At 40.2% G+C, this 21,905-nt stretch overlaps 1 protein-coding gene across 1 annotated transcript in view; it reads left to right on the forward strand.

Moving 5' to 3' along the window:
* Positions 1-4,450: 4,450 nt before the first annotated feature.
* The window catches only part of TRMT9B (tRNA methyltransferase 9B (putative)), a 42,424-nt gene continuing 24,969 nt past the window's right edge, over positions 4,451-21,905 (forward strand). Inside the window, exons 1-2 of the mRNA XM_006916351.3 lie at positions 4,451-4,536; positions 5,261-5,410. The gene's annotated coding sequence lies outside the window, so the exon portion shown is untranslated. The remainder of the gene's footprint in view (positions 4,537-5,260; positions 5,411-21,905) is intronic.

Below are 21,905 nucleotides of genomic sequence, written 5' to 3' on the forward strand. Positions count from 1 at the left end.
TGTTATCATGCTGGCAAACAAAACAGGATGCATTTGGAGATAGGTGACCCATGGATTCATGGTAACGAAAACAAAAATGGCTTAAGTGGTAGTGTGTTGAGATCAGCATTTGAGGGGATACCCGCTGTGGTTTTATTCAATACTGCAATGCAGAGAGTGTCACACACTTATAGATCAGAAGTAAATGCCTATGTTCCTTCAACAAAAACTTATTGAACACTTCCATATGCATGGCTCTGAGTTAGACTTTGAGGCTACAAAGATGAATCCTACATCTGGGTCTCCTCTAGGAGAGTCATGGGACACATGAGCTCTCATGACATTCTGTAACTTCCCTTCTAGATACTTGTTTCAGTTTTGAATTAAGCACTTTATTTGTGATATTTGTGATTATTTCATTAATGTCTGTCATCTCACTACCATAAGCTCCACGAGGATAGGTATTTTATTTGTTTTGTTCTCCACTGTTTTCCTAGCACAGTGCCTGGCACATAATAAATGTTCGACGAATATTTGAATGAATAAATGAATGAATGAATGAATGCTCCAAGATATTATCATGCTAAACTAGTTAAATATCACTCAGAAATATGAATGAGTTTGAAAGGAAGAGAAATGTGGGTAAAAAAGCAATATTTTTTAAAGTCTCCATTATGGTAAGAATAGATAAGCATCCTAAGTGATTAAATAGCCAGTACTTAAACCGGGGCTAATGTAGTAGATGGTCAAAGTTGAAATGAATGAAATGGCCTTGCGGCTTATAGTAATACATGCAAATTCACAAATTCAAACATATGCATCGAGCTCTAAGCGCCAAGAGCTGTGGTAGGCTCTGAGGACAAAATAAATAATGGTCAAAAGCTCTAGGAAAATAACTTACATGAATTTCTACATATATGCCATAATTTAAGAAACTAGAGGTGTGGAGTTTATGGCTGCATAAGCTGGAGAAGTCTTAGGATGTCCCTAGGGCCCACAGTGGTAGGTTGGGGCCAGGCTGTGAGGGGCGCTGTATCCTCTTCTATGGGATTCATGGTATTTAACAAGCAAAGGAAAATGAGTAATAGACCTCAAACATAAGGAACATGAAATGATTTGGTTTTATTTATTGATTATATTTTTCTTCGATATTTCCATTAAATAAATGGTTAAAAATAATAACTGCTAAATCATGAATATAATTTTCATAATAGTTCAGGGGGAAAATATTATTTTTTTGCAGAAAGTGTTTATTTTACTAAAAAAGCAGTAAAATAAATATGGAAAAGTGTGAGTTGATTTGTAGAAATTTGTTTTCAGATAACATCTCTAAAGAAGGTATCTCTTCTGTTTCATTAAGAGGAAAGAAGACCACTAAAAGGATAGAACCTTGGACAGGATAATTATAGCTCTATTTGCTGTCATGGCAGTGTTATAGGTAATCAGTATGTTAATCATACGATTGTGTTTATTCAGGTGATAAAGAGAAGAAATATGTTACCTATATTAATATTACATATTAAGCAACTACACTAGGAAGTAAGAAAGAACAAGCAATAGTCTCCACAGCCATAAGCAACTCAGAAGGTGCTGGAAGATCAACAAAGAAACACAGCAGCCACAGGTAATACGGTAGGGTGAGCTCCTCTGTCGTCAAGTCATCCATCACTCCTACAGTATGATTTGGTCATGCATGTGGCTCAGTTTAACTCTGTTTCTCTTGCAGCAGTGAACAGAGTGGTTAAGAACACAGGTTCTGGAACACTCACTGCCTAGGTTCAAATCCAGGCCTTGCCTGTAAGATACTTGGGAAAAAATCTGACTGGGTCATCTTTCCTGTCAACACAGCACATGCCTATCTGGCAGCGTTCCGCCAGCTGATGCCTTATAGGCCACAGGACAAACTAGACAACTCCTTCAGATGGACATGGATCCTTGGTTGAATTAGTCACATGATGGAAAGTCTGGCATCCTATGTGTAAGGAAGCAGTCACTGCATCTCTTAGAAGGGAGCAGGCCTGCAATCTGCTCCTTAAGAGACCTAGAGAGTTAACCAATAAAGAAACTGAGTTGACTAAGCAACATAATAATCATATATAATAATATATAAATATGATATAACATGTTTCTATATTATATACTATATTATTGCATAATACATATTATATTATGTAATATAGAAATACATATGTACTAATAAAGGCACTTAACTGAGCAAACTAAAATGAAGCCAGGTGTAAGTTTAGAAAAAGCAGAACACTTGTTCAATGTTCAGTGGTTGAGGCCATTGCTAACACACTTCATAATTAGCTACAAGAAAAAATCTACTGTTTCTATATAGACTCCACTTATTAATAATAATCTTATGTGTGGCATCAGTGGCATACCCATAATTTCCTTTTTTCCTTTTTTAATACAAAATTTCTATTCTAACAAGCTAAGAAATGTTATAGAATCGGTTATGTCTACCTGAGAGTAAAAATTTTTTAAAAAATTTTCACGAAAATTGTCAACATTCACAAATAAAGAGATAAAAATACAACACCCTCCCCATATACCTACTTAGTACCAGCAACTGCCAGTGTTCCAGAGGCATATTTTATCTGTCTTCTCCACTTTTTCTGAGAAATGAAAGTGAAATCCTCACGTACAAAAAGAACATAAGTGTTAAAAGGTCCAGCTTCAACGAGAAAGTGCTATGCTTCCAAGTGGACAAATTTTCCTTATAACACTTTTCTTTCCATCCTCTCAGCCATTACCTGAATTCTGTTAGTGGCCATGGAAATGCCTCCTCTGATGGTCTCAAAGAGAATAATCTCTTTATTTCTTCCCTGCCTCCAAACAAAGAAATGGTAACTCAAGCTCACAAACCTCTAGAGATACCACAGATCCGTTTTAACCAGTCTGTGAAATCTCAGAAAATGTATGCACACATTTTCACATTTCACAGGAGAATTTCACAGGAGAATTTCAAAGCTCCTATCAGATTCTCACACCAGCTATTACCTACAAAAAGTTAAGAACCTCTGCCTCTGCCTACCCTGAAAGCATAGCAAACATACTTTCTCACTTCCACTCCTTAGCCAATTCCCTGTATCAAAATCTGGCTCCTGTTACCACCTCCGGGATGCCTTCCCTGACCATCTCACCTATAACTGATTTCCCTAATGTTTTCCTGCAGAATTTAAACCAAGCTACTTTCATATTTATCACATTCTGTTGAGATTCCATTCACAAGTATGTATTAGATACCTACTCTGTACCAGGCACTATACTATACCGATTTAGGTATGCTTTTTCTCCTATTGTACTGTTAGAAGAGGGCAGGGAACATCACAGCATCCAGTATGTATCCTGCAACCAAGGACATATGGTTGTTGTAGCTCTACTGAATGGAAAAAATGAGCAGTGGCACTTCTGTGGGCTGCCATTCAGCTCCAGAAGAACATGTAAAACCAGGCTCATGACGTTTTTGTTTTTCTTTTTAAATGCAAAAAAGAGGCATTTATAGAAAAAAAGGAAATGTCTACTTGATTATCTTGGTCATGGAAATAAAAATGCCCAAGCAAAGGTTCTCCCCCATACCGATATACTGTGGCACTAGAAAAGGATTCCAGAATCACAATCGATGCTGATCTCCACCCCCACTTAGTATACCTTATATACACCAGTGTCTATTTGAGACATAGTTACAGTTGGGTCCCCACAAAAAACCATGTCTAGAAAAACAACTCAACATGAAGTCCTCCCACCCCCATGGACCTCAGGAGTATCAACCTCATACATAAAGGGCAGGAATTACTAAACATGCTAATTTTCAATATCGGGCACTAGTATCTTTTAAAGTACACAGGCCCCTGATGATTATTGAGTTTAATAACAGAGGTTGAAGATTATCACGCTAAGGACCTGGCAGAAAGTAGTTAACTCTACTGTTACAGACGTAGTGTATGTGTGTGCGGGGCGGGGGCGGGGGAGGTTATCTACGTCCAATTTTAGGTAGAACCTTCTAAGTTCTATCCTTCCTTATAGATGGGGCTAGTATTGCAAAACTCTTTTAACAGATTAAGTATCCTGTTTTAGTGAAAGTTCTGAAGTCGAAGCAATGGCACCTCGGACTTAACCCTTCTCGTGTTCGGTTATTTCATATACCGGTAGGGACAATTCTCTTGAAGTACGTGGTTGCAAGGATCAAATGAGAATAGATGCGCTAAAGCGTCACGTTGTTGTCACCCCAGGTACTGCGTTGCCTCGCTCCGGGCGGGTCAGGTGTGGTGTACTCGTCTTGGCGTCCTCTCCCAAGTAGGACGGGCCACGCCAGCAAGGACAGACGAGAAGTGCGGGGAGGAGGCAGGAAGGTCACCCCCATCCCGCAGCAGAGCCTCACTTTCCCGGCACGTTTGGGCGGGGCGTTCCAGCAGACTAAGCAGGGAGGCGACACTCCCCGGGCTCCGCTCCACGCCCGCCACCCCTCCGAGGCCGTCCGCCCTCCCTGCCCGGAGGCGCCGTGGACCTCGGTCTCCCGACTGCCCGAGCCCTAGCACCGCCTCGGGAGAGGTGAGGGCGGGTCAGGGAGGCGGGGATGTCGATGGGGGTGGAGAACCGCGCTCCGGGGCCCGCGGGCTGTCGCCTAGCTGTTGTAGAAGGCCCCCGAGCCCCAGGAGCAGCGCTTCCCGCGCGGGGCGCGCCTGGAGAAGGGCGGGCGAAGCCAGAGCCGGGCCAAGGCGGGAGGAGGAGCTTGCGGAGGGGCCACCCTACCAGCTCTGCCAGACCAGCCACGGCCCAGGAGGCCTCCGGGGGCCTGGCTGTAACTTCTCTTTGGAAGCCCAGATACGCTCCCGGGCGCACGCGCGCTCCTCCTCGGGCACGCGCGCCCCCGGCGCCCCTCTGCCTCGCGCGCCCTCCGTCTATTTTTTTCCAATTGCGTTCATTCTCACACTCTAAAATAGGTCAAAGGATGGAAGTTACACCTGGTACAGCCCCTGGCTCTGATGCAAAAGCAGCTTTTTCTCCCCGGCTCCGGAAGAGCATTGCAACTATTCAGTTCGGTGGCGCTTCCCGCCCCCATACTGTGCCGAAAGCGCGGCGACCATGGCTCTAACAATGGTCTGCAGAGCGGACCGGCGGGAAGCCTCTTATCCAGCCTAGTTCTGCTGGTTCTACGCCTGCCCTCCCTCTGCCGACTGGGAGGAGAGGGCGCGACAGGTCGCCTAGCGAGCGCGCGCTCGCGACTGGGATCTGACCTCCTGGGTGAGTTCCTGCGCTTCTTCTGTCATTCTAGTCGCCGAGGGTGACCTGTTTACCTTGAAAACTTAGACGTGATCGAAACAGGCGAGCCTGCCATGCATTAAGGGACTGCGGAATGTTCTTCAGATGTACACCGGATAAATCAGAACTGGGAGCTGCAGGGGACATATTCAGTGTCTTAAAGGTGAAAATGAATTTGTATTTTCATTGAATACATGTCTATCTTTCCCTTTAGAAGCTATCTTTTGGGAATTGATTTTTAACTAGTGGGAGGCGGTGAACTAAGGGATAACTTGAAGGTAGAAGTTTGTCAGAATATATTTTTAGTTGATCTGAAAGAACTTACTGAAATAGTCAAAGTGAACGACAAAAATATAGTTTAAAAAAGAATATCAAAACAGGATGGTAGGATTTATACAATGTTTGCTATATGAATATATATATATTCATATATATATATATTTGTATTACCTAGGTTCTTTGTGATAATATTCATAAGCATGCAATGCTTTATGTGGGAAGAGGGTAAGGCTATAAACATGTACATATTGGTTGGTATGCATGCATTTAAATGTTCATGGAACATTTTATGTAGGCAGAGAGCTAGAATATATCATTTTGAGGTTAAGGTTATTGGCAATATTACAGATAATGATTGACATTTAACCCCTTGTTTCAAGGGATAAAAGTACTATTATTAATGTGACTCATAATCCTACTGAATCCTTGGACGTTGCTGGCTAATAAATGGTTAATTCGTTTTGAAATTTAACGAAGGGAGGGACTGTAGGTTTTTCTGTCCTTGACGCCTGGCTGAAAATGCAGTGTAAAGGACTCGCACTTGGCAGGAGAAGCTTTGGGGTAGCTCAGAGGGGAAGATCTTTTGAGAAGAATGAAAGTGACACCATGATTGCCATAGATTGCATGCAACTTCTTCTAAAGGAGATGTTGGCAAGTTGGAAAGCATTTCCTCACTAAGGAAACTGAGAGAGCTGCTGCTTTAATTAATGCATTTGGTCAGATCTGAGAAGGGTACTCTGTAGACTGTTCTCTTAATTCAAAAGAAACCGTATTTCTAGAAAAATTCTATTACTGTAATGATGTTCTTTGGAAATTGTGTGTGTGTGTGTGTGTGTGTGGTGCATGCGTGTGTGTGTGTGTGTGTGTTTTAATATAGTTAAAGCACCAGGGCAGTTCAAAGGTTTTAATAAAATTTTACTTACCTGAGGGATATGAAACCGAAAATGCTCTCTGCATGGTTAACTCTGCCTTACAATGGAGGGGTAGGGAGTCTGTCCCAAATCAATCTTAAATCTCTGTGTGTATCTTCTAAAACCAAATCTTACTGGGGATTAAGAGGACTGTGAAGGTATTAATGTTTACAGTATTTCCTATAGGTGTATATGTGAATACTTATATGCATTTCCATTGTAAAGAATTCATACGCGCCTTTTAGAGAGCTAGTTTCCAAAATCTGAAACACATTATGATGCAAGCGCAATCGCTGCTTGGAAGAAGGCAGAAAGGGTCGGACAAGCTTGGAAAGATACAGGATCTCAATGCTGAAAAAATGCACCTAAATCCTGTGTTTACTGTGTGTTGATGTTCCGGTTTGTATTTTAATTCGGAATTGGGTGAAGCTCTCATAATTTAGCTCCTGGTATAATGCATTGTTGCGATGAGGCTGTCAGCACTTGTCGGTGCCGTCTTGTATTTTTACTTGTAGATAAATTAGGAAGTGTTCTGAGAAGACTGGCATGAAAGTTTTAAGATATTGGGGATTTATTTAAGGACACACTGAAGTAATCCAATCAAGCCTAATTCTAGCACAGTTTGGTCTCTGGTAGAGCTGAAAATATCGAGACGCTAAATGACCAGTAGAATGTCCTTCTGCTTTTGTGATTCTCTTCTCTTGATGTCATGAGAGAAAGCATAGCATAGACCTCTGGCTAAGAGGTCTCCAAAAGGGAGCTGACATCATTCATTCAGGTCCTTACTTCCCACCAAAAGAAACTTCTACCCGTGCAAGGAAAGGAATTTAGAGTTTGCACTCCATCACCTCGAGTGAATCCCAGCTCAGCCATTTCCTAGTCTATGAAATGGGGATAATGATACTTCCCAAGGTGGTTGTGAGGAGCAAATGGCATAGTTGGTGTAAAATGCTCAGTACGCTGTCAGCACATTGTGACCAGTCTTGTAAGAAAGAGAAACTTGTTGACTTAAGTATCATCTCTAGGGGGCTGCAGAGGGGTTGCTGAATAATTAACAAAAAAATGGATCATTCTTCTGTCATCGTATATTTATTATGCTCTTATGGTCTACAGAATTGTATACACTAGACTTTTAGTAGTCAGTGGCCTTTGAGAGTTAGAGGCTTACACAGTCAAACATGCATCTCCACCTTAGACAAGTTTTAGGCTTACCTGTAGTGTCTTTGGAGGTAATGATGAGATAATAGAAGGAGGGAGGAGATTCTAGAATCAAATATGAACATTCGATTAACTGATTTCTGTTAATGCCATGAGAAGTATGGCCCTCATGAAATCCTAGTAATTCTTCACTTTCCCCTGGACAGTTAAAAAGGTAATGAACATCTGTCATTATATTTAGAAATGGAGTATTTGGACTTCGGGGATGAAGCAGCAATAACATTCATTCAGTTTTTCAATTGTTCAGCATTGTCAAGGCACGTAAGGCACCATGCTAAGCCTTCAGGATGCAACAGCAAGACAAACAGACCTGACTCCTCGGAGAACACAGGTCTGCTGGTAATACATAGACAAACCTGTTATTATAACTGTACCATGTCAGTATAACTGTACTATGCAGGAAATGTCAAGGGCGGAAACGGGGAATTTGACATGTGGAGGGAGGAATGCCTGCTTAAGGAAGTGATACCGGGGTTGTGACGGAAGGTCCTTGGGGAAGGAAGAATGTTTAATGCCAAGTGAACAGCACCTGCAGGGACTTTGCATGCACTGCCCATGTATGTTGATAGGGAGGACTGTGGAGAGAACAGTACCTTTGAAGAGGGGGGCAATGTGTGAATGAGGCTGGAACAGTAGGGCGGGGCTGTGACGCACATTTTCTTTTATTTTATGTTAAGGATTACAGTCTCGGAACTCTTAATTCCCTTGTAAACGGCCTACCTTAGACTTTCTTTTCATACTACTCTATTGAATTATGAAAAGGATATTTACAATCGTTTTTAGCTGGTCAGAATTTAGACCAGTATTTACCAAAATTGACTAGTTTGTCAGCTCTTCGCATTACTAGCTGTGTGACTTTAAAATCATTTGCATTAAATTTTTTAATCTAACAGATTTTTGTTTAAAATACATAGTTTATGTATTTTCAGCTACCATACACATCATATATATATAATATATATATAGGCTATCTATAGGATAACTGGAAGTATACAAAATAAATATGTTTATCCAGTTTGACTCTTGTGTGTCTATTTAAGAGCTGTAGGGACTGATTTACTTCCTGAGTCCATAGTTGAGAACCCCTGAGCTCTACAATATGTGTCCAGCAGGGCAGTGACAGGAAGCAGCAATCACCCTTGGTGGATTGCTCTCCAGGACTATCCAGGCAGGGTCACGTGAGCAGTCTGGTGTATGATCCTGTTCACCATCTGCGTGGTTGTATTCGCTTTGTTATTCCCTGTTCCTTTCACCCTTTCCTTCTTTTTCCTTCCTCTTGCCCCTCTTTGTCATTTTTTCTTTAATGTTTTTTTTTTGTCTCTCTCTCTATCCCGGGGTCTCCATGATTATTTCTCAGCTTTTGTAATTATGCTTTGGCCTCAACCTAGGCCCGAAGGAGTGATGGCACTGGTTCGGGTAGTTCTGGATAGTACGGTCCGTGACCTTCCTGTTCCTTAAGGCATAACCATATATGACAGATGGACACAGGCCTTTTCCGTTTTGACTTTTTCTCCAGACAGTACCTGCTGTCTTGTGCATTGAATACTCTCATCCATCCCTTTTCCTTCTTGTATCAGTCAGCTTGCTGATAAATATATATGTAACAGACTGACAGATTCACTGAGTAACTCCATTTGTTTCAGCCACTCTTCTTTCATTTCCTAGCTCTATTTATCAGAGGCAAATAGAAAATGATTTCATTCAGTAATCGAGATTAATTCCTCGATGTGGTAATATAATTTCTAAGTGAAAATAAATGATAATTGATGACTTAGCAATAAGAGAGATCCAGTCATATCTACTTTAATCGTTTTCAAAACAGATATCTGACAAGTGCCAGGGTATGAAATAAGTGATTGGAGCAAATTCAAGCACACTCTTATTTTAATCTAGTCTAGAAACTATTCTAGCTACTCTAAGCAGAAAGAGGTTTAATGTGGGAGTTAGGTACTCACAAGAAGGTTGGAAGGGACGGGTGCAACGTAAAAGAGAGGAGAGGATCCAGGCTGAGCCCAAGGGAGGACTCCTAGACAGGACACTGAATTGGCTTCCAGGGCTGCTGCCATCGTTGCCACAGTCTGGAGGCTGAGAATCAGAGCCACCACCTGAGCTGCTGACCTCAAGAGCACACTGTTTGAGCTGTGTTCCAGTGATCAGAGAAACTGTTGTAAAGTGCCTCTCCCTCCAGGTAGCTAGTGACTAAACACTGCTACCAAAAATAAAAACAAGCTAGCAAACATCTTCCTTGGATACCCTCCACCTTGCTTGTCATCCATGTCATTTCACTGGCAGAACCTAATCTGAGCCCAGAACCCTAGCTGCAAGAGAGTCTGGGAAATGTACTTTGTAGCTTTCCAGCCTCAGAGATAGAAGAATACACAGTTGAAGGAGACTGGAATGAATGCTGAGTAATACTTCATCGTGTGTAACATTTAACTAGACTTTCAAAGCAAGTAGATGATATCTTGTAAGAATCAAGAAAAGATCCAATTTTCATTTCAAACAGATGGGTATTATAGTCATTACAGTTAAAATTGCTGGAGAAAGCATCAAGCAAATAAATAACTAAAAATTACCAAGTGCCTGCCTCAGCATGTGCTTCTACTTGAATGTGAAGCAATATTCCTTTGTTTCAGTTTAGTAATCAAAGTAAAATATCAGGAAAATGATTTTTCAAACGGTCCTCCATACCAGAGTCCCAGATAACCTACCCATTTAATGAATTACAATACAAAAGAAGAATGCAACAGGGTTTGGTCAGAGAAATAATAACTCCTGGCAGGCTGGTTCTTTCATTACCTGTGTATCTATCTTTCTACCAAATCTTTTCTGCTCTATAATTTTGACGGTGCTTTTTTAAAGGATTGCAAAGATAGAAATGACCTGTTAATTTGAGATCAAAAATAGGAGTATGCTTGAATTTACTCTAATCACTTATTTCATACCCTGGCACTTGTCAGATTTCTGTTTTGAAAACGATTAAAGTAGATATGACTGGATCTCTCTTATTGCTAAGTCATCAATTATCATTTATTTTCACTTAGAAATTATATTACCACATCGAGGAATTAATCTCGATTACTGAATGAAATCATTTTCTATTTGCCTCTGATAAATAGAGCTAGGAAATGAAAGAAGAGTGGCTGAAACAAATGGAGTTACTCAGTGAATCTGTCAGTCTGTTGCACATATATTTTTAATTGATTTTTACATCTACAAAGGCAAGGCTCCATTCAGATATCTTTTGTGGTAGATGACGAAAGCATTTAAATGCAGAATTACATTTAATACATTATACGTAATACATTTAATTTAATTTAATTATAATTTAATTTAATTACACTTAACACATTAATAGTGGGTAAATGACACTATGATATGAATATGTTCTTTGGGTCCAGTGATGACACCAAGAGTTTAGCCACTCTACACCAAACCAACAAAAATAAACACATCAAAACAACAATAGTGCTGTTGCTCTGTAAATGCAACTTTAAGAGAAATTAACTGTTTTTCATCTTGAGCCCCAACCAGGCTGTTGTTGTTCTGAAACCTCACTTACAGTGTACTCTCAGGACAGAACTGCTTGAATCTAACATCATATTATTTGATTAATTGTAAGAGGAAGTAATTAATGTTAATCTTTTTATATTATAGTAACACACTAATGACTGCACCAATGCTAGCTTCTCTCCCATCTCCGGCACAATTTTTCTTCCATTCATAATCAAGTAAACATTTGAGAAAAAAAACCTTGATTTTCCTCCCTCTAGATTATAAGAGTGATGAATTTTGTCTTTAGCTCTTTGAGCTTAGTGGAAGATTAAGTTGGAGGACACAAAAACTTCTTTTATGGATTGGAAATCAAAACGATCTTTTGATTTGCCAAGTGTATTGTGAACCAAAAGAACACCCAAATCTGAAGTCACTCCCTGGTTAGATCATTGACGTGCCAAGTTGAAGCAGGCAGGTGAGCAGAGAGAGCACGAGGTTTTTTTGTACAGTTTTTTAAAGCAAAATTTGAGGAGAATCAAGCCAGAATATTGACAATTATTGAATGATACGTTTATTCATTGACTCAAGAAGTGGATATTAAGAACCTCTGTTGTACCGGGATAAGTGCAAGATGCTAAAGATGTATGGCTCTGCTGTTGAGAGGCTGGTGGTCTAAGGGAGATAGTGGTAAAATGTTATGGTAATATGGAACTTATGTCACAAGTATGGAGAACATGGCTTTTTCAAAGAAAAGGTACTGTGACATAGCAATGGGTGGAGTTAATTGAAACAAACATGTATCTGACTTCAAAGAATATCTGCTGATATTTAAACAACAACAGAAAGGCAGACAGGAGAGGCAAAAAATGGCAACTGTCTAGGACTATATCTTTTATCAGTTCCCTTTAACCCAAAGAAATAATTACTTGAGCTTGTCGAAAGTTAGAGGGTTTTAATGTTTAAAGAAATAACGAGTTTGTAAGAAAAGAGAACTGCTTTAAGTTAATGTTCAGAAAGTAATCAATAGTCTTTAAAAAATGTTAAGGGTGGCAGCAAGGAAAGGCGGAGCCCATTCCCATTCAAGAACTTCATTCCCATGGCCACGAGAAATTGAATTCAATTACAAGAATGAGCTTGGAAGCAAATTTTCCCTCAGAGGTTCTAAGTGACAGCTCATCTAGCTCAGGCTGGGCAATATCTTGGTTTCAGCCCTGTCACACCTTGAGCAGAAACCCCAGCTATGTTGTACCAAACTTCTGACCTACAGAGTTTTGAGCTAATAAATGCATGTTGTTTTAAGTTAAAAAAAAAAAAAAAATCCGAGCCCATAACATTCTACAGGACATAGAATTAGAGTAATTTGAGAAAATGTAGGCACATTCCAAATGTTAAGATCTTTGCAAATACAGATGGCCATGCACTGATTTATATAATTACGAAATGCATCTAGTGTGACCATGTGATTTATTGTTCTGTCTGGGACACTTTTGAGCGTGAAAGGGGCCCTGTTAATTATTGCCATGGGGAAAGAAGCACAAATGAGGACTGCTTCGGCAAACCAGGACTTGGGGTCACTGAAGATTAATAATGCTAGTTGTGTAGCATTATTGCATTAACTGCAATATTGAGTTTTTAAAATTTTTGGTAACATATACATAACATAAAACTTAATATTTTAGCCTTTTTTAAGTGTACAGTGCAGTGGCATTAAGTACGTTCACAACCATCATCATCATTCATCTCCAGAGCTTTTATCATCTGCAAAGATGAAATTGTACCTGATAAATAATAACTACCCTTTTACCTCTCGCTCCAGCTCCTGGCAACCACCATTCTACTTCTTGTCTCTATGAATTTGACTACTCTGGATACTTTATATTAGTGGAGTCATACATATTTGTCCTTTTATGACTGACTTATTTTACTTACTATGTCATCCAAGCTCTTAGCAGTTGAGGAAGATGTACTTAAGACTTCTGAGCAGATGACATACTTCCTTGCCAACCAGTTCCATGTTGGTTTAGGGCTTAGGCCAGGGCTCACAAGATCCCCTGAAAGGCCTGAAACCAGAGAAAATGCCGGTCCCAGAAGCTGCAAAGCTATCCATCATCAAGGCCCTGTAACCTACCATTCATTTTCCCTACTGCAGACACTGACTGGATTCTCCACGTAGGAAGCTCTTGAGGCTTTGCACTGAGTTGGCAGAAATGCAGACCTAGCTCTTCTTGTTTTGCTAGCAAAGAATGTTTAGTTACTACCTGACCATGGGAAGATGAGCTAGACCATACACCATTCCCTTAAAAAAGCTGTATACATACACGTGCACACTCATATGTATGCAGTATACATAGAAACCTGCAAGCGGAATGTTGAGCCAGATATTTTAAAAGATTTTTTCCCAGCCAAAGTAATTTATGATCTTTTGTCTGATAATTTGTCTATTCTACTTGTTAAAATTTGGGCCTTTGGAAATGTATTGGCAGTATGTGCATACAGAAACTTTTTATTCTCATTAAGATGACATATTCTGGCAAGAAACTGATGGATTTATGTATTGTATACCACTTTAGAATGGTACTGAATCTTTAAAAAAAAAAAAACAGAAGCTGTTAGAAATCCTATCACTCATGCAGCTAAAAGCAGGTGAACTTAACACTGCAGGTCTCTATGCTGGAAGCAAGTTATGCCCTGTGGACTGACTCAATTGTCAGATTATAAACGTCTAACTACATAGTTTGGTGTTTTATTATTCCCAGTACTCTATGTTTTATGATGGATCCATTCAAACAGGAAATTAAAGAATAATTGAATAATAAAAAATGGAGAAAAATTGTGTTCTATTTTGACATGAATTTTTTTACATGTAATTAGTAATCTGTAAAGCATTTATACAGGTTATCGAATATTTTGTGTAGCAGCTACTTTAGAAAAAGCTGTGACAGTAACTCCTGTTTCCCTGGACTTGTTTATTAAAACTAAACTGCGTTGTGACATGGTAGACCTCTGGGCTTGTAGAATTAATATACATGGATTCTGGTCCTTAGTCCTTAAGAAATTAATTATAAAGTTTTCTTTTCTTTACTGATTGGCTCTCAAGTATTTGTAAGTGACATCAGTGGCGTTAGTTTTCACTGACTGTTACTTAGAGCTTAAACATCATTTCACGCACAGCTAATAATTTCCTGGCCCCACCACCTCAGCATGATGCTATTCTCTGTCAGCCTTGCACTCTGCATCCACCTTCCTCATGCTTTTCTAAGCGTCACAAATCCTTCACTTGAGCAGAACGCAAGTTGTTTCAGGCTTTTTGCTTGCCGAATGGTCAGTGGCTTCAGAAAGAGTACATTCCAGTCCAAGTGCTAATCATCAGTCCCAGAGGTGCCAGCAAAATGATCATCCTGTGGAATTCAATCATAGTTTTCCTCAAGGGCGATGTTGCTATAAATCTTAGTGATAGAAGCATGTGTCAGGAAAATCCAAGAGACTCATGAGATAGAGTGGGGTCATAGAGCAGCCAAGCCGTAGTGGGTAGAGAGGAGAACGAGGGAGGAAGTAGGCAAGCCTTATAGTCACCTCTTGTAAATGAAAGAAAGAGGAGGAGGCTATAGCTTGAAGGCAGAAGCAAGGTCTTGGAATGGCTTGTATTTGTATGTGGTTTTGTGTTTCTATTTGAGGAGAAGGAACTGGCTGAGGAGCAGAGGCCATTGGAAGAAAGACTAAAGATGGAAAGAGAAAGGATACACTAATGTCCCAGAAAAGATAAGATCAACAGAGGAGAGACGGTAGCCTTTGACTCTGATAATTCTGAAACAAAAGAGATGTACAAGCTTTTGGGTCAGAAGGAAGGAAATTGAAGAAATATACATTTTCTTAGTGAAGTAGGAGCAGAGTTAGCCTGATAAGGCACTCTTTGTCAATATATTTGTCAATATCTCAGGCTTTCAGGGGAAATTGGACTAAGTTCCCAGTAAAAGTTTTGGATTTCTATCTATTTTCCCATGTTTGACTCTGTTCATGCATGAGCTGTTCACCTTCTTATATTTTAACAGTTTAGGAGAGGCCGTACAACAAAGATCTGATGATTGAAGTAGAGTATTGGCCTTAGTAAAGAGAAGCTACTTTGAAAACCTCAGGTCATTATTGTCATATGAGTTATTTTTTGTAATATAAAAACTATTTTTCAAAAATTTATATTCATCCTTTTTAACATTTCATGTTTCAGCATCACTGAAAATGAGGTGCATCTCATAGTTGATGGCATATCATTGACTTTCTTAGTAAAATAATTGTGCTTATTACAAAATAGTTGGTATCTTAATCAGCACAGGCTGCCCTAACAAAAGACCACACACAGGCCAGGTGCCTGGAACAATGGAAATTTATTTTCTTATAGTTCTAGAGGCTGGAAATCCCAGATCAAGGAGTCAGCTGATCTGGTTTCCAGTGATAGCCCGCTTCTCAGCTTGCAGATGGCCACCTTCTCACACTGTCCTCACGTGTCCTGCCCTCAGCGTGCACGTGGAGAGAGAGCTCTCTGGGGTCTCTTCTTATAAGGATGTTAATCCAATTGAACCAGGGCCCCACCCTTATGAGTTCATTTAACCTTAATTACCCCTTATGGGTCCTATCTCGAAATAAAGTCACAGTGAAGGTCAGAGCTTCAACATAGGAATTTTGGGGGAAGACACAAACATTCAGCTCATGAAGATAGTATCCTAGATTCCATTAAGTATTGTATTCTTAACAGTCTTAATCTTAACAAACCAGCACCAAGATGTATTTTCATCTTGCATAGGAGCTTCAAGTTAAGTCTTTTGTCTTAATTCTTTTTGACTTTTTAATTTAGCCTCAGAACTCTTATTTAATTTTTTTAAAGTAGCTTATGATGAAACACTTAAAAGGTTAAAAACGGTACTTATAGTTTTAAATTAGAAATAATAGGCTGTGTATCCTTCTAGGCTTATCTCAGAAGAAACAAACACAGTCATAAAATGGAGTCTGAAAACTGAAAAAATTGAACTTTCCAAAACAGTCTGGTTTATTCTGGGCACAGACTTAATAACTCCTGCTGCTAGGAGAAGTACAATTTACTGCCACAAGAAAGCTTAAAATGTCAAGCATATTCTTATAAAATACAGTGCAAGCTGCCTGCAAATTAGACCATTCTTTCAACTGGTGTATTTCCTACTTCTGTGCAGCTTTCATAATCGTGGCACTTAGAATTGAAAGTTCTGCGCATGATGTAAACAATCAAACCCTATCCCTGCATTGGTTTTCATAGGTATTAAGCAGGTATGGGTTGCTGCAGACAATGGAGGGAACTACAGGATCCCAGCTATTAGAAGCTCAGTATAAATGAAACAAAAGTAGCACTGAAGTGAACACACAGCAAGGAGTTGGCGTCACGAAGCTCTGGTTAAAAAGCAAAAGGTTAAAAAACGGAGGGCCAGTGCCCAGTGACTTAGCAGGAGGTCACAGGTGCATCGAGCCTTTTCTAGCATCCAGATCAAGACTCAGAACCAAGAAGGCCTGAGAGTGGTCGATACAGATCTCACCAAACTGGTTCATCCAAAGCTGACCCCTCTCATGATCTGAAAGTCTTCTTTTTTTTTTTTCCCCCCCCATATTTTAGGTAGGATTCCAAAAGATTTAGTTGTCTGATTTCTTTTAAGCCCAAAGCCAACCAAAAGCAGAAAATTTGAAAATAGAAGAGGAGACAGAGTGAGAAGTGACTGCCAACAGCAAGGCAGGGCTGAGAAATAGTTAAGTACTCAAAACTTAGTGTCACTTAGTGTAGATGCAGACACTCCGTTAAACCTTGGTGAACGTTGCTGCTCTATAATATTTGTCATAATTAGCTCCAATGTTATCAATAAAAATGCGTTATTTGTGGACTACTTAGAAAGTATGTGGTATATGTTAGAGAAATTTCCATAAAAGTGATTAAAATAAATAATACCTTGATACTGAAAAGGATCAACCACAGCTATTTCTAACCTTAAATTATGTGACATGGGTTTTTATTAAAATTGGTCTAAAATTTGACTTTAGTACCTATTTATTTAGCACAGGACTTCTGAGACTAATGACACACACTAATACCATCCACCAACCGAATGTGAACATGGTGGAGACTCAGAGATCAGTCTGGCTTCTAGGGCACGTGACCAGAGGACTTACCCCTTAGAGATGGGCTAAGCTGTTTATTCAGGAGTTGGGCACAGTGGGGAGGTACGAGGCAAAGGGCTAATGGCCTCATTTCCCCAGATCAGAGGAGGAAAAAGATAGAATTTCCAATACTTTTGTTATTGTGTTTACATTTTACAGTGAGCCTTTCAGTTTTTACATTATAAGATTATAATACAAAGGCAATTTTACAATCTAAACAGGATCAGTATGAACGCTACTCCATTTCAGAGATAGGGGAAGTATAGGTCATAAAATTCTTGGTAGTGTAAAACTAAACTTCTTTTTATAGTACACAAAAATTGTATTGGGAAGCAGAAATGTTCTCTGGGTTTCATGTTCAAACACTGCTTATCTCTAGGGTCCTGGAAAATCATGGCCTGTATTTTCTCTCTGAAATGATCATCTGAAGATTCTTAGAGCCCTGGAATCTGGTCAGTTAAACTAAATACTAGCACAGATAGAAACTCATCTAACATTGAACTCAAAATTTAGACCACTTTTAATAACAACCCATTTCACATAATTTAACGTTAGGTTTTAGGAACAGACATGTTCCATGATGAGACTGGACCAGGAGTCTCCAAACCCCAGGCTGCGGACCAGTAAATGGTCTGTGGCCTGTTAGGAACCGGACCGCACAGCAGGAGGTGAGTGGCGGGTAACGGAGCAAAGCTTCATTTGTATTTGCAGCCGCTCCCCAGCGCTGGCATCACCTGCCTCAGCGCCACCTCAGATCATCAGGCATTAGATTCTGGTGCCAAAAAGGTTAGGGACTGCTGGTTAGACAGTGGCAGAACTAGGACTTGCCCTCAGGACCTTAGGGCTTCCAAGTCATATTCTTAATTCCTCCTCCACCCTACCACTTCACTTCCACACAAATACTGGACCTCATGGGATGACAGTGAAGTCACAGGGACAGTGGCAGCTACGCTATGCTCACCCTGCAGGTTTTTCTTGTGATAGAGCTGACGTTACAACGACTTTTTCTCTAGCATTTGACCAACTCAGGCCCTCTCCATTTAGATTATTTTTAACTTTCCTCCATTAATGCACTATACCTAAGTGAATCCTTTCTAATTAAAGTGGCTCTTTAACATCGGTAATTTCTAGGGAAGGCAAAACCTCCTGAGCTTTCAATTTTTCTCATTAAGTAAGCATGGAAACTGTCACTCCCATAGTAGAATTACAATCACGAATCCACTTAGAATGCCAGAAGAGTGTTAAGTACGTTTTCAGAACATTGTCTTTATACCGTATAGGGATTGTCAATATGAAAGTGGGAGCTAAAACTAAGCTAGTAACAGATTTTGAATTTGTTCCGAAACATTGTTCCAAGTTTGATTTTGCCATTGTCATTGCGCAGGCTGAAGGATCTTGTAATACAGCTTCTGAAAAAAGACAACGATATCGACAAATTTCTATTTTAGATCAGATGCTACCCAAATCACAAAAGACATACATTCTAAGGGACTATTAAGGTCTGCAGAAATGTGTGACTTTGCCAGGATGTGGCCTGTTTGATGAGGATGAGGTCAGGAGGGGCACCCGAGTGGGCAGACCTTTCTGACTTCTGTTCCTTTAGTCTTGAAAGCCACACAGGCTTTTCTCTTTAGAATGACTGTAAAAGAAGAGTTGTCTTTTATAAACAAACATTGATCCTTTAGCAGTTTCTGATTTATTTCTCATAAAGCACTACCATAGCTTCTAATTAATTACCGAAGTCTCCATGCTCCCTAATCTGAGGCCTGAATTTTTATGGACTGCAGTCAGGTTAAGAGGACTCTTCGTGACGTTTCAGGGTTCGAGCTGATGCCCACATTGAGTGCATGTTCAGCTGCCCCTTCTGGGAGGGACCAGTCCTCAAGGTGGTAAGGACAGGCAGCCCAAAAGGTGACCCCAGGTGCTCGCAGAAGGCCCCAGAAGCACACCTCCACCTCTCCCAGTAGGTATTTTCCAATTCAACAATCTTGGCGAATTACTAGAAGAGCTGAGGCATGATAGACCTACAACATGCTTTCTATTAGCCACACTGGTCTGGCCTGGCCAGCATCAAGAGAGAAGTGACAAATCTGCAGTACTTAGAAGTCGTCACAGAGGCATACTCCTATGTGCATCCTATGTAAAGCCAAAGTCCTCCCTCTGTTGGTTATACCCAGAGCCCTCCTGGGCTCTCAGGTGGTTGTGCTCACATAGGCTTGTAAGCCCACCTTCCTCTTTTTTGTGTTATTTACACATAAATAAGTACGCATGCACACACACACACACACGGACATGGGGGCAGGGGGAGAGAAAGAGAGGTATTTGAGATCCTAGGCTCCCTTATTGATACTGAACATCTTTTCCCTCTAATGATTTTCTGGTGATAATTCCAGCACTACTCGGTTTTCTTCTAGGTAAGAAAACTACATTTTCTTACACATATATATGTACACATATATATATACACACATGCATTTATATATACACACATACATATATACATACGTATACACACATACTATATTTTACTTTTGTGAACAAAATTGTATGACAACAATCAAAAAAAAAAAAACCAAACCAATTTACTCTGTTAACTTTGCAGACATCTCTTATTTTTAAACAGAGCAGTCTGTTCTTTCACTGCCCTTGAACTGTTGGTTCTGAGATCTGTAAACCTGTTTTCCCTCTGTTCTCTTTATTTCTAAAGTAGTATTTGATTGACCTTTCGATTACGCCGTATTCCCCATCACACATGAGAATAAAGAGAGAAAGTTTATGGCAAGTGCCCTCCTCTTCATGTTGTACAATTCTTCCAGTTCACTGTCATGGCTTTGCCTTGGGGGCAGGTCTTCTTCCCGGTCAGCCTGTGCTCTGTTGTTCGGGTCTCACACTGACCCTTCTGGGCTGTCTTTTCTCCCCGCACAATACTGCTGTGTCTTTAGATGTGAGTGAAAGAGAAGAGTTGGTTGCCCTGACCTGGTCTTTTCTGAGCTTTGTATTCCAATGTGTTAGACATTTAGCGCAGCTATCAAGAGTAATACTGTGCCACAGATTAGGGTCTTAAAAATATCCAGCCAAGTTTAAAAGTATTAGCCACAGATAAGTATAATTTCATTTGGAACCGAAAATAAGAATTGGTACCATAGCTTTTTACTGAACTGCTTACTGTCAGTCACCTCACTCTTTTCCAGTCACTCAGTTGGAGTAGTAATGTGATGGGCACTGTGATAAGAAGAAATTCAATTCTAGTATGAGCTGTCAGTGCTTGAAAGTTATGTTGTGTTTTAGGAATGTTAAAGCACATTTCTATATGAAAATCAGAGTCTTAAAAGAGGAAGGGCACTTTTTTTATACCTAAGAGAAAGTAACAGGGACTCGGAGAAGCTAAGTGACTTGCCCAAGGTCACACTGCCAGTAACAGACCTGGACCTAGATGTTTTTCTCCCAGTAAACAGTATTTTTTGATCACAGTAAAATGCTCTGAGTTCTGCTATTTCAGTTTTATTTGTGAGGTTTAATATATTTTATTGGCATTTCAATTTTCAAATTGTGTATTTTATTTATTGAATATAAAGGATAAACATAATCTTGTGTGTCTTATCTACTCTCAATTATCGCTACTTCACTTCTGACACTTCTGGTCACCAGATGTGTGGGGATTTTCAGCACATCAGGCAATTCTGTGGCAGCAGCTGGATGTCCCACAGTTTAACTCATATCTGACACTATCCACCTGGAGGTAGCAACAGATCCCACAGGTTAAAGGGCTCGGTCCCACAAGATTGCCCTCTACCTCATTTTAGTTGCCAATACAAAATCCAGGTGATATCACCTGTGCTTCTAACCAATCTGCTGACCTTCTGACTGATCGTGTGTTCCCATGACCCCCCTCCTTGGATTTGATTAAGTTTCTAGAGCAGCTCACAGAACTCAGGAAAACATTTTACTTATGAAACTACTGGCTTATTTTTAAAAGATAGAACTGAGGAATAGCCAGATGTAAGAGATGCACCGGACAAGGTCTGGACCTCTCCCAGGTCCCAAGCTTCTGCCCCATTGGAGTTTGAGGTGCACCACCCTCCTCACAGGTGGATGCATTCCTGTCCGTCAGCATGGAACCTCTCCAAACCCCATCTTTTTGGGGTTTTATGGAGGCATGGTTGATTAAATCATTGGTTTTATTCCCGCCTCCCTTTGATGTGCCCTGTCTGCATAGTTCCCTGTCAAAGATTTAACCTCCAGCCCTTTTCTCTCTGGAGGTCTGGGGATGGACTTGTCAGTCCAACGTTCTAATCATGAGGTTGGTTCCCAAGGCAACTAGCCCCATGATTAGGGGCTTTCCAAAGGTCTCCTTGTGCACATAATCTCAGGTGTTATAGAAAGGAGCTTGTTATTTGTTAATAACAAAAGACACTCATTTCACCTTTATGCTCTGGAGCTATTTCAGGAACTGGGGGAAAAAACAACATTATAACAGAAGATACCTCTGTGGCTCTTATACAGGAAATTACAAGGGTTTTAGGAGCTATATGCCAGGAATAGTGGATAAGGACCAAATATAGTTTTTATTATAAATCACAATATCAC

The sequence above is a fragment of the Pteropus alecto genome, unplaced genomic scaffold, assembly GCF_000325575.1.
Source record: "Pteropus alecto unplaced genomic scaffold, ASM32557v1 scaffold24, whole genome shotgun sequence".
NCBI lineage: Eukaryota > Metazoa > Chordata > Mammalia > Chiroptera > Pteropodidae > Pteropus > Pteropus alecto.